The sequence below is a fragment of the Geotrypetes seraphini genome, chromosome 2 (assembly GCF_902459505.1).
Source record: "Geotrypetes seraphini chromosome 2, aGeoSer1.1, whole genome shotgun sequence".
NCBI lineage: Eukaryota > Metazoa > Chordata > Amphibia > Gymnophiona > Dermophiidae > Geotrypetes > Geotrypetes seraphini.
In genome coordinates this window covers 63,323,696-63,335,315 of record NC_047085.1, presented here as the reverse complement: position 1 = coordinate 63,335,315, position 11,620 = coordinate 63,323,696, and positions in this window count along the sequence as shown.

Genomic DNA, 11,620 nt, shown 5'->3' with positions numbered 1-11,620 from the left:
GCATGCACTGCCTCCTTGAGGTGCAAATCTGTCTCATGCATATTTATTGTGGATATCCTGAAAACCTGACCTGGCTCTGACTCTTGATGACTGGAATTGCCTACCCCTGAACTACTGGAACTTAATTCAGCAACCATCAACCTTTAATGACTATAGCAGGGCTGCCCAACTCCAGTCCTCGAGATTTACTGGCAGGCCAGGTTTTCAGGATATCCACAATGAATATGCATGAGAGAGATTTGCCTGTACTGCCTTGTTGCTATGCAAATCTCTCTCATGCATGTTCATTGAGGATATCCTGAAAACCTGTCCTGCCAGTAGATCTCGAGGACCGGACTTGGGCAGCCCTGGACTATAGCATCAGATAAGTACACCGTTTTTCTTCTTCACTTATACAATCTAAATCCTTTGCATTAAGACTACGATTCTTTGTCCTTAAATTTCTTTTTTTTTTTTTTCTTCCCCTATCATACAATAAACATCTACAGGTAGCATGAGAATCTGGCCTAGTACCCTAAATCCACGTGCACACAGTGTTACCAGTCTAGGCATGTCTCTGGAAATGTTGAAGATGTTGTACACTGGGTGCCATGATATTTCTGGGTCCACATCTCTTCAGACAGTTGAGGTCAGCTTGCTGACTCAGGAACTCCGGGGTACCTATTGACCTAACTAAAACAATTCAATAAAACAAAATTCTAACTCCCGGTCCTCAGTCAGTGAAGGGGGTTTCTGGCAAAGGAACTTTGTAGATTGACTAAATACAAAATAAAAGATAAGAAAAAGGGGTTCCTAACTAGAGCTCCCCAAAAGCAGTGACTTCTGTTCTTCTTTCAGTTTGGCTTATCTTACCTTTCCTGCAATAACTACAATCACTGACTATCATTAAACCCAGAGGCAGGCTTTAAATAAAGTTATTGGAAGCAGGCTTTAGATCAGTGGTTCCCAAACCTTTCCTGGAGGACCCCCAGGCCAGTTGGGTTTTCAAGATAGCCCTAATGAATATGCATGACAGAGATTTGCATATAATGGAGATGCCAGGAATGCAGATCTGCTCCATGCATATTCATTAGGGCTATCTTGAAAACCCGACTGGCCTGGGGGTCCTTCAGGACAGGTTTGGGAGCCACTGCTTTAGATCAAACATCTCAAAGGCAAGCTTTCATGTAAAAGTTCTTGGAGGCAGACTCCTAAATAAAAGTTCTCAGGGGAATGGGCTGTAGCTGCTTGGGGCTCAACTGGGCTTTCTCTCTTTCTTGCAGGGGTCTCAAATGCAGCTCTCCTCTCTTGCTTCTAGCTGGGCTCTTTCTTTCTCTCCTGAAATGCAGGCTTTCAGCAGCCAGGCTCTTGCTCTCTCCTTTAGGCAGCTTTCTCTCCCCTAGAGATATTTTCTTCTCTGGCCCCGGCAGCTCTCTCTCTCTTTCTTCAGCTCCATTAGGGCTTGGCTGCAGCTTTCTTCTAGTGGCTCCTGCCTAGGCTTGCCTTCTGTGCTCCTGGGCTCACTTTTTCCCCCAACCAGGCTCTCTCACCTTAGCCCTGGCCCCTTTCAGCTTCCCCAAAGGCTCACCTCTGCCTCTCTGGCTGCCACTTCTTCTGCCTTCTTTTAGTCTGCAGCTTCTCTTCCTTCCAGCCTGAAGCTCTCCTTCTACCTGGGCTTGTCTGTTTCTCTCTCACATACCTGGGCTTGTCCATCTGGTTCCATGCTGCTTCATGTTCTGCCCATCTCCTTCCCAGGCTCCTCGGGACACTTTGTGCATCTTTGGCCCTGATTGGTCTAGGATACTTTGCCGGGCAAAGCTCTTCTTCTGATTGGCACCATTTACGTGCTGGTCTGGGTGGTTGGCTGCTTGCTGTCTTCTGATTGGGCATCTGCGCAACTCTGCCTCTTCCAGCCCTGCTCCTGATTGGGCCATCCTGTCTGCCTCTTCTCTCCAGCTGTGGCTCTATCCTCCCCGCATGTCAGCTCTGCCTGCCTTCACCCTTCCCCTTGCACCCCAAAGTGCAGCTGGGTTCACGGGAAACAGCTAATCGGCTTGATTCTTCACTGCCGGCTCTTCCTTGATTAACATTTTCTGCAAATTCTCTTTGAGGTCTCACAAGTTCCTGTGCTCTGTCTAGCACATGTAATCTGACAACTACCATGGAAGGTGTCCTCTATTTACTCTGGCAGACCTCCTGGGGAGACATGGGTCCTCAGGGGCATCAACAATTTGTTCCTCACATGCCTTGGGCTCTACTTCTACATCAGCTACCTCCTCTAATTCAGGTCTTCATTCTGTGATAACCATCCTCTGTCTGGGACTCCATTCCCACATCTGCCAACCCAGGAGGGGGAATCACATTTTCATTTCCCACATAAGTACCAGGTTTCTCTAACAACAAGTACAGAGCACCATCATCCCCAGTCTTCCACATTGGACATCTCGGACAATTCTGGGGTAAACTCTGGATCACATATGTTAGGCGGTATTTTTACATGGTGCCTGTTGTCGCTGCAGAGGGTCACGGGCTGCACGATGGGGCCCCTGGCTGACAGCAAAATGGAAGATTGGCGCATGTCCCAATATGGGGACAAACCCTACATATATTATATCAGAATGGCACAAGTTTTACACCCAAAGAAAAAACCAAATATTGCTCAGTTAAAAGTCTTGTGAATCCACTAAGCAGTGCTTTATTTGACCAAAGCAATAGGCAATGAAGGCTTTGCGAGAAGGCAAAGAAATAAAGGTTTAAACAGTCCTCCAAGCCCAAGGTAAGCACAAAAGCAAAAGCAACAAAAGGGAAAGCAGTTCAATAGAGGCCAGCTTCTCCTAGGCCTGGACTTTTTCCAACAAACTCATAAGCATGTCCTGGTTTCCTTCTTCTCCAGGAAAGTAGTCTTTTAAATAATACAGTTCATACACGAGGCTCTGCGGTTAAACACCAAGAGCTTCCAGCTCTCCTGAGCTGGGTTGGGAAAAATTGTTAAGCTTGCTTTATTCTATGGCTGCATACAGCTTTCATAATTCCCACCCATGAGATATCAGCAAACTTCTCCCACCAATAACAATCATCAGCTTCCTGGTGGAACTCAGAATCAAAAATAAAAAACAAAATATCTCCAACATTCCAGCACTGCAAACAGTTCAGCAATTCAGCACAAAAGGTGCCCTTCCCCCACAAAGGTGCCCTTCACCAACACTGAGGCTCATGACTCTCTCCTTGTACAAGCCACCTATAACATTCTCAGTGAAGGCAAAGAATATCCCTCACAACTCAGCTTCTTTGACTGGGTAACAAAAAAGCTAGATAAGGGAGAGTCCCTGGATGTCTTGTATTTGGACTTCAGTAAGGCTTTTGATAGTGTCCCACACCGTAAATTATTGAATAAGATGAGTTCGTTGGGACTAGGAGAAACATTGACTGCATGGGTTAAAGTCTGGCTCAGTGGCAGACTTCAAAGGGTGGTGGTAAATGGTACTCCCTCCAAAACATCAGAAGTGATCAGTGGAGTACCTTAAGAAGGATATGGCAATACTTGAGAGGGTCCAGAGGAGAGCGACACGAATGATTAAGGGCATGGAAAACCTTTCATACACTGAAAGATTGGAGAGGCTGGAGCTCTTCTCCCTGGAAAAGCGGAGACTCAGAGGAGACATGATAGAAACCTACAAGATCATGAAGGGCATAGAGAAAGTAGAGAGAGATAGATTCTTCAAATTTTCAAAACATAAAAGAACAAGAGGGCATTCGGAAAAATTGGAAGGGGATAGATTCAAAACAAATGCTAGGAAGTTTTTCTTTACTCAGCGGGTGGTGGATACCTGGAATGCGCTTCCAGAGGACGTAATAGGGCAGAGTACGGTACTGGGGTTTAAGAAAGGATTGGACAATTTCCTGTTGGAAAAGGGGATAGAGGGGTATAGATAGAGGATTACTGCACAGGTCCTGGACCTGTTGGGCCGCCGCGTGAGCGGACTGCTGGGCACGATGGACCTCGGGTCTGACCCGGCAGAGGCATTGCTTATGTTCTTATGTTCTTATGAGTGCCATAGGGCTTGGTCTTGGGTCCAATCCTATTTAATGCCTCAGGGACTTCGAGGTAAAATTGCTTTATTTGCCGATGATGCTAAACTATGCAACGTAGTGGGCGGAGTTACTGTGCCCGACACTATGACACAGGACCTACTTTTACTGGAACAATGGTCTACTATTTGGCAACTGAGTTTTAATGCCAAAAAGTGTAAGGTTATGCACCTTGGTAGCGGAAACCCATGCATAGCTTACAGTCTGAATGGTGAGACCTTAACAAGAACTGTTGCAGAACGGGACCTGGGAGTAATCATTAGTGAAGATATATGAAGACTGCCAATCAAGTGGAGAAAGCTTCATCTAAGGCTAGGCAAATGCTGGGTTGCGTCCGAAGAAGTTTTGTCAGCCGAAAGCCTGAAATGGTAATGCCGCTGTACAGGTCCATGGTGAGACCTCATCTGGAATATTTTGTTCAATTTTGGAGGCCACATTATCAAAAGGATATGCTGAGAATAGAGTTGGTTCAGCGAATGGCCACTAGGATGGTCTCAGGACTCAAGGATCTCCCATATGAAGAATGTCTAGGTAAGTTGCAGCTATACTCTCTCGAGGAACGCAGAGACAGGGGAGACATGATAGAGATGTTCAAATATGTTACTGGACGTATTGAGGTGGAAGAAGACATCCTTTTCTTTACAGGACCTACGGCAACAAGAGGGCATCCGTTAAAAATCAAGGGTGGGAGATTTCATGGTGACATTAGGAAGTATTTCTTCACTGAAAGGGTGGTTGATCGTTGGAATGAGCTTCCACTTCAGGTAGTTGAGGCCAGCAACGTGCTCGATTTTAAGAAAAAATGGGATAAACATGTGGGTTCACTTCGAGGAAGTGCTTAGGGGGAGGGTTCTTCGAATGGACAGACTTGTTGGGCCAATGGCCCTTTTCTGCCGTCATACTCTATGTTTCTATGTTTAATATGTTTATGAGTGACATTGCTGAAGGGTTAGAAGGAAAAGTTTGCCTTTTTGCGGATGATACCAAGATTTGTAACAGAGTAGACACTGAAGAGGAAGTGGAAAATATGAAAAAAGATCTGCAAAAGTTAGAGGAATGGTCTAATATCTGGCAACTAAAATTCAATGCAAAAAAATACAGAGTAATGTATTTGGGGATTAATAATCGGAAGGAACCGTATATGTTGGGATGTGAGAGGTGACAAGGTGGTGGCCGCTGCCAGAAGGATGCTGGGCTATATAAAGAAAGACGTAGCCAGTAGAAAAAAGAAGGTATTGATGCCCCTGTACAGGTCGTTCGTGAGGCCCCTCTTGGAGTATTGTGTTCAGTTTTGGAGACCGTATCTGGCGAAGGACATAAGAAAACTTAAAGCAGTCCAGAGGAGTGTGATGAAAATGATAGGAGGTTTGTGCCAGAAGATGTTTGAGGAGAGACTGGAAGCCCTGAATATGTGTATCCTAGAAGAAAGGAGGGACAGGGGAGATATGATTCAGACATTCAAATACTTGAAAGGTATTAACTTAGAACAAAATCTTTTCAAGCGAAAGGAAAATGGTAAAACCAGAGGACATAATTTGAGGTTGAGGAGTGGTAGATTCAAAAGCAATGTTAGGAAATTCTACTTTACGGAGAGAGTGGTGGATGCCTGGAATGTGCTCCCGAGCGAGGTGATGGAGAGGAAAACGGTGAAAGAAGCATGGAATGAACACAGAGGATCTAGAATCTGAAAATAATAGTAAATATTGCAGAACTAAGGCCAGTACTGGGCAGACTTGCACGGTATGTGTCTGTATATGGCCTTTTGGTTGAGGATGGGCTGGGGAGGGCTTCAATGGCTGGGAGGGTATAGATGGGCTGGAGTGAGCTTTGACAGAGACTTCAGCAGTTGGAACCCAAGCACAGTACCGAGTAGAGCTCTGAATCAGGTTGGGCAGACTGGATGGACCATTTGGGTCTTTATCGGCTGTCATCTACTATGGTACTATGTATCTCAAAAACTAAAGCTGAGAGGAGAGAACTTTTGCCATTTTTGGAATCAGCAGGTCAAATATACCCCAAGCTGGTCTAACATTTGAGGAACCAAAATGAGCGTTGGCCAGTGTTATGGATGCCCATAGTGGAAATCCTACCCTGCTTGTATCATCAAATGATCTCTCCTCTGTTATTCCTCTTTACCCAGTATGCTTCAGCAAACAACTCCAACTTTATAAATCTCCAATTGTCAGTAGCTTAGGGAATGTTACTCATTGACCAAAGGAACAGAAACATTTTTAACTCTTGGTTTCTCCTGGAAGTTCTAGTTCTAGTTCTAGAACAGATGTGGTCTGATGTGAAACCTTTCTGCTGCCACCATACCAGACTTTTACTTTCAATTTATTTATTTTCCACCATTTACTAACAGATCAGGTCTCATATTACCACCTCCCCCTTAGTAATGTTCTTGAGATAAATTTTCACTGATATCACCACAGTAGCAACACTTGTGACCTTTTCAACCAGTACCATTCTAATTCCCAATCAGAGGAGGTAAAGAGTCAGGCAATGAATTTTGGTTCTCTTGAGTAATGGTAAAGGCCACTATCTCTGAATTATTGGGAGTCCAGTGGCATTCCTCTTATATTATAAATGCCAGTGGAATACCTCTTGTGATATCCAATGGGATGTGTCAATAAGTTTATTCTATCTGCTAGAAAAAAAAAAAAAAAGCTACAGATATTTCCCACTGGATCTTTTTTTGACAGTGTTTAAGTCTTGAATTGTCATTGTAACAGTGTTAAGCTTTCTTTCCTGTCTTCCTTTCAGTCATTGTTCACTGACTTTGATATATTCATAATCCCAACAGCAGTATATAGTTACCCAAGGGAAATGTCTTATTCTGACTCATGATCTGTATATTTTTATTTTATTATTGTAATCAAAATCTTCCAATCTGCCTTCACTGGTGCTCATCTTTTCAGTGTGAGACTCCTATACACCTGATCTTGTGACATACTTCTCTTTCTCTATTGATCTCCTTCCATCTGTGTTGCTAATTCTAATATCTTTTCATCCAGATTTTTTTTCCCCTTATTATATTCAACTCCCTGGTGTGTTTAACTGATCCTCAAATAGTACCATCCTATTCTAATCTATCAGCTTCATTGATATGCATTTTACGAAAGGGTAGATAGTATCAATCCCCCAGATTCTATAAAGGTCACTCCTATTTGGGCCTGGATCCAAGATGTACGTGAAAACTAATTAGTAAACAAGCCAATAGCTATCAATCAATATTATGTACTCTATAGTGGTATTAGATCCGTAGTATGTGTCGAGTTAGGATAAAATTTGTATCAAAAAACCTTGTACTGTAACTGTAGCAAAATTGTAATTTGTTAACTGTACTATATATTATATATGTTAACCTGTAACCCATTCTGAGCTCTTTGGGGAAATTTTTAGTGTATGTTAAAACTGATTTAATAAGCACAAAACCAATGAATTAAGGCATATTAAGTTGATTAATGCATGTTAACTTAGGGCTCCTTTTACTAAGCCGTGTTAGCGTTTTTAGCGCATGCAGCATTTTAGCAAGCGCTAAACCCATGCTACGTGGCTAGAACTAAAGGCAGCGGCAATTTAGTGCGCGCTATTCCGTGCGTTAAAGCCCTAACGCGGCTTAGTAAAAAGAGCCCTAAGTCTTAGAGCATCCTAAATTTATTAAGGCACATTAATTCCCTCTGTGGCAATTTGCCCTGTTGGAAACCAGAAGTTGCGGCAGAAAGAAAACTTTGGGGCAGCCACCGGCAGCTTATGAGAATGGCTGCCGTGTCATGGCCCCGCTGTGCCCAGCAAGACAAGATTCTGAAATTTAACAGCTGATATCTCAACAAAAAGGTTCACGCTAGAGATAAAACAGCAGCAGAGCGGCAGAAGGAGATCCTTCGAAAAACTCTTATGACTTGACTTTGGGAGGGCCAACAGGCACATTCTTTGCTACCAGTGCAGATGCATAAACAACCATTTGTTTCACTGATCTTCTTTTCAGCTTCTCGGATTTGTTTTTAACCCTCGGGGAGCTTTAATCTGTGCCCTCACTTTTTTTTTTGTTAATGCAATGGCTCATTACATATGTGCAGATCAAAGAAAAGGGTCGAACTTTAGGCAGATCCCCCTCTGACAAATACAGCCAGATCCTTGCCAGCAGCAGGAAAAGAGCTTGCATATGGGGCTGCAGGCCTACCTACCAGGTTATTCCACTACTTCTTGATAGTACCTGGAAACCTGATGGATGAGGATGCAGCATTAGAGTAACTTCATGTTCAATTGGTTTCAGTCTAATGCTACAGGAATTGAATATGCTCTAGTGATACAAGGGCATGGAAGAGAGAGAGGGAGGGAGGGAGAAAGAGATGCCAGGGCATGGAGGGTCCTGCCCAGTTTAGCAGGACCAGGGTCGAAGGCAGGGCTGATAGCAATCGAGTGCTCGAAGAGTGGATTGGGGCCAGAAGCCAAGGGAGGGAATAAGAGATGCTGGATTATGAGGAGAGGGAAAATGTGATATACTTGTTGTGGGAAGGGGATGGTAGACCGGGGGGGGGGGTGTTGGTGTGACAGAAGGGAGATGGTGGATCCCCTTGGGGGAGGATAGTTATTGGAACTAGGTGGGAGTTGGAAGAATAGGGACACAAAGACAGATGCTGGACCTTGCAGGGGGCAGAGAGACATGGAAAATGTTGAACACGAGGGTGGAGTATGAAGACAGAAGTAAGATGTTGAACATGGGTAGAGGGAGTAGGGAGACAGAGGGGTTACACTAGACATGTTGAAGGGGGAATATGGAGACAAGGAGAAGATGCTGAATAAGGAATGGAGGGAGTAGGGTGATGGAAGGTATCTGTTGGATTAAAATGGGGAAAAGAGGGGAGGTACTGGAATGGGATGGGGAAGATGGTGGGCTGGCTGGCTGGCTCAGCAACGGGGAAGAAAAAAGAACACAGGAAGATTCTGGACATGGAGGTTGTAGGGTGTAGGAAAAAAGCAGACTTGACTGAGTAGGTGGGAGATACTGGACACAGGGTGGATGCAGTAACAAGAAAAAGGAGGTTCTAGATATTGGAGTAATAGGTAGAAGACAGGAAGGGACAGAAGTGGCAGATAGACTGAAGACATTGGAAAGAAAATTAAGAAAAGACAGAAGAAAGCAGAAACTGGGATAAACATGAACAAAATGGGCAGACAATAAAGGTAGAAAAAATAATTTTATTTCTATTTTGTCATTAGAATATATCAGATTTGAACTATATATCCTGCTAGAGACATAACTGGGGACTGCAAAGCCCAGGCAGTGATTCTTTAGCTTCCAGCTGGCTTAGGGCTCTCTCTGACCAGGGGGCAGTTGCCCTAGTATGTGTGACTGCAGTATTCTGTTAGCATGATATTTCTGTGTAGCATTCTGTAATAACTTGGCTTGTTCAGTTTTCTTGATAGTAGAGGGAATATATGTGAAGGGGAGGGGAGACAGGGGTTTTGTTGGGGAGTGTGGATAAACCACCCCAGGCACCATCTTCACAGGGGAGCTGGTGCCGCTCTTTATCTCCGCCCCTGCATACCTCTTTAAATGTTCACCAGCACATGGAGCATCTTCCACCTGCTGCTCATGCCGGCCCTGGTTCCCTTCTGACATCACTTCTTGGTCTCGTGACCAGGACATGACGTCAGAAGGCAGCCGTGACATGAAGATCTCCAACAGAGTGGATACCCCCAAAAGAGTAGAAAACATGAGAAGATCTCTTCAAAAAATTGGAATAACAGTCTAAGGTCTTGCAATTAAAATTTAATGCAAATAAGCACAAAGTGATGCATTTGGGGTGCAGAAATCCAAAGGAAATGTGCAAGATAGGAGGCGAGAGACTGATAAGCACATTTCAGGAGAGAGACCTTAGGGTGATTGTTTTGCCACTTTGAGATCTTCTAACACTATGTGACAAGGCCATAGCCATAGCCAAAAGGATGTTAGGCTGCATAGAGAGAGGTATAACCAGCAGGAGGTGCTGATGCTCTAGTACTAGGGGGTGCTGAAAAGTTTTCAGCCCAACCAAGAAGGAAATGACGTAGAGCCATGGAACTTAGATAAGTTAATTCACATATTCACCCCCTAGGTTCATCATACTTGGCACATTATATCTGAAATTTCTGTAAACCTTCCAAAAAATACTTTGATATTTGGCCACTGAAATACTCTGCTGCTTTGCTGCTGCAATCACCTCCAAAATCACTCAAAAACTGTTGCCTTTTCAAACTCTTTTTAAGGTTTGGAAACAGAAAATAGTCAGATGGAGCAAGATCTGGTAAATAGGGTGGATGGTCTATGAACTGAAATCCCAACTATGTCAAAACATCCATCGTTTTGCCAGCCTTGTGAGCAAGTGCATTGTCTTGCAAAAGGAGAATTCCTTTCCACAGCTTCCCTTTCTTTTTTAATTTCAATGTCTCCTTTAACTCTGTAATTGGCAGATGATGAAATGGCTGCTTTACATAACTTGATGTTGAATGAGAGCAATCATGCCAAGTAACATGCATCTGGAGACGCAAATCTCCCATAAAAGCCATAGAAAACACATATTGCTTCTGAGCAACAATGCCAAATAAAGGATTAGTCAGCACAGCAAGTTATAGTAGTATTCTGCATTAACTGTTTGGTCCCTTGGAAGATTGTCAGTCATTACAACACCTTCCTAATACCAAAACACCATGGCTATGACCTTTCCTGCTGACTTTTGGGTCTTGAATCTCCTTGGCCTTGGAGAACCTGAGTGCTGCCATTGCATGGACTGTTGTTTTGTCTCAGGATCATAGTGGTGCAACTATGTTTCATCAACAGTAACTAGTCGTTCCAAAAAGTTGGCACTAGCTCACTGAAAATGCTGAAAAATCAACTTGGAAGTGTCCACTCAATGTTGTTTCTCATCAGCATTCAAACATTTGGGCACCTAAACTAAACTAAACCTTGGGTTTATATACCGCACCATCTCCACGAATGCGGAGCTCGGCACGGTTTACAGGAAGAAGGATGAGAGAGGAACTACAGTGGAGAGATTAAAGAGTTAGGTGTAAAGGGGGAAGGTGAGAGGCCTAAGAGGGGGGAAGTGTTACAGTTTTGAGAATAGCCAGGTTTTTAGATGTTTGCGGAAGAGTTGGAGGGAGCTTGAGGTTCGGAGTGGGGAGGTGAGGTTATTCCAGATCTCAGTGATTCTAAAGGGGAGGGATGACCCAAGTTTGCCTGCATGGGAAATACCTTTTATGGAAGGGAAGGATAGTTTAAAAATTTGGGAGGATCTGGAGGAAGTAGGGGTTGGGGAGTTCCAGGATAGAGGGATAACGGCAGGAAGGATGCCATGTAGGATCTTGTAGGCCAGACACGCACATTTGAAGTGGATCCTGGGGATTACTCGGAGCCAATGGAGCTTAGACAGGAGTGGTGAGACGTGATCAAATTTGCTTTTCGCGAAAACAAGCTTAGCTGCGGCGTTCTGAATCCGCTGAAGTCTGTGGAGGCTTTTCTTGGTTAGGCTGAGGTAGATAGAATTGCAATAATCCAATCTGGAGAGGA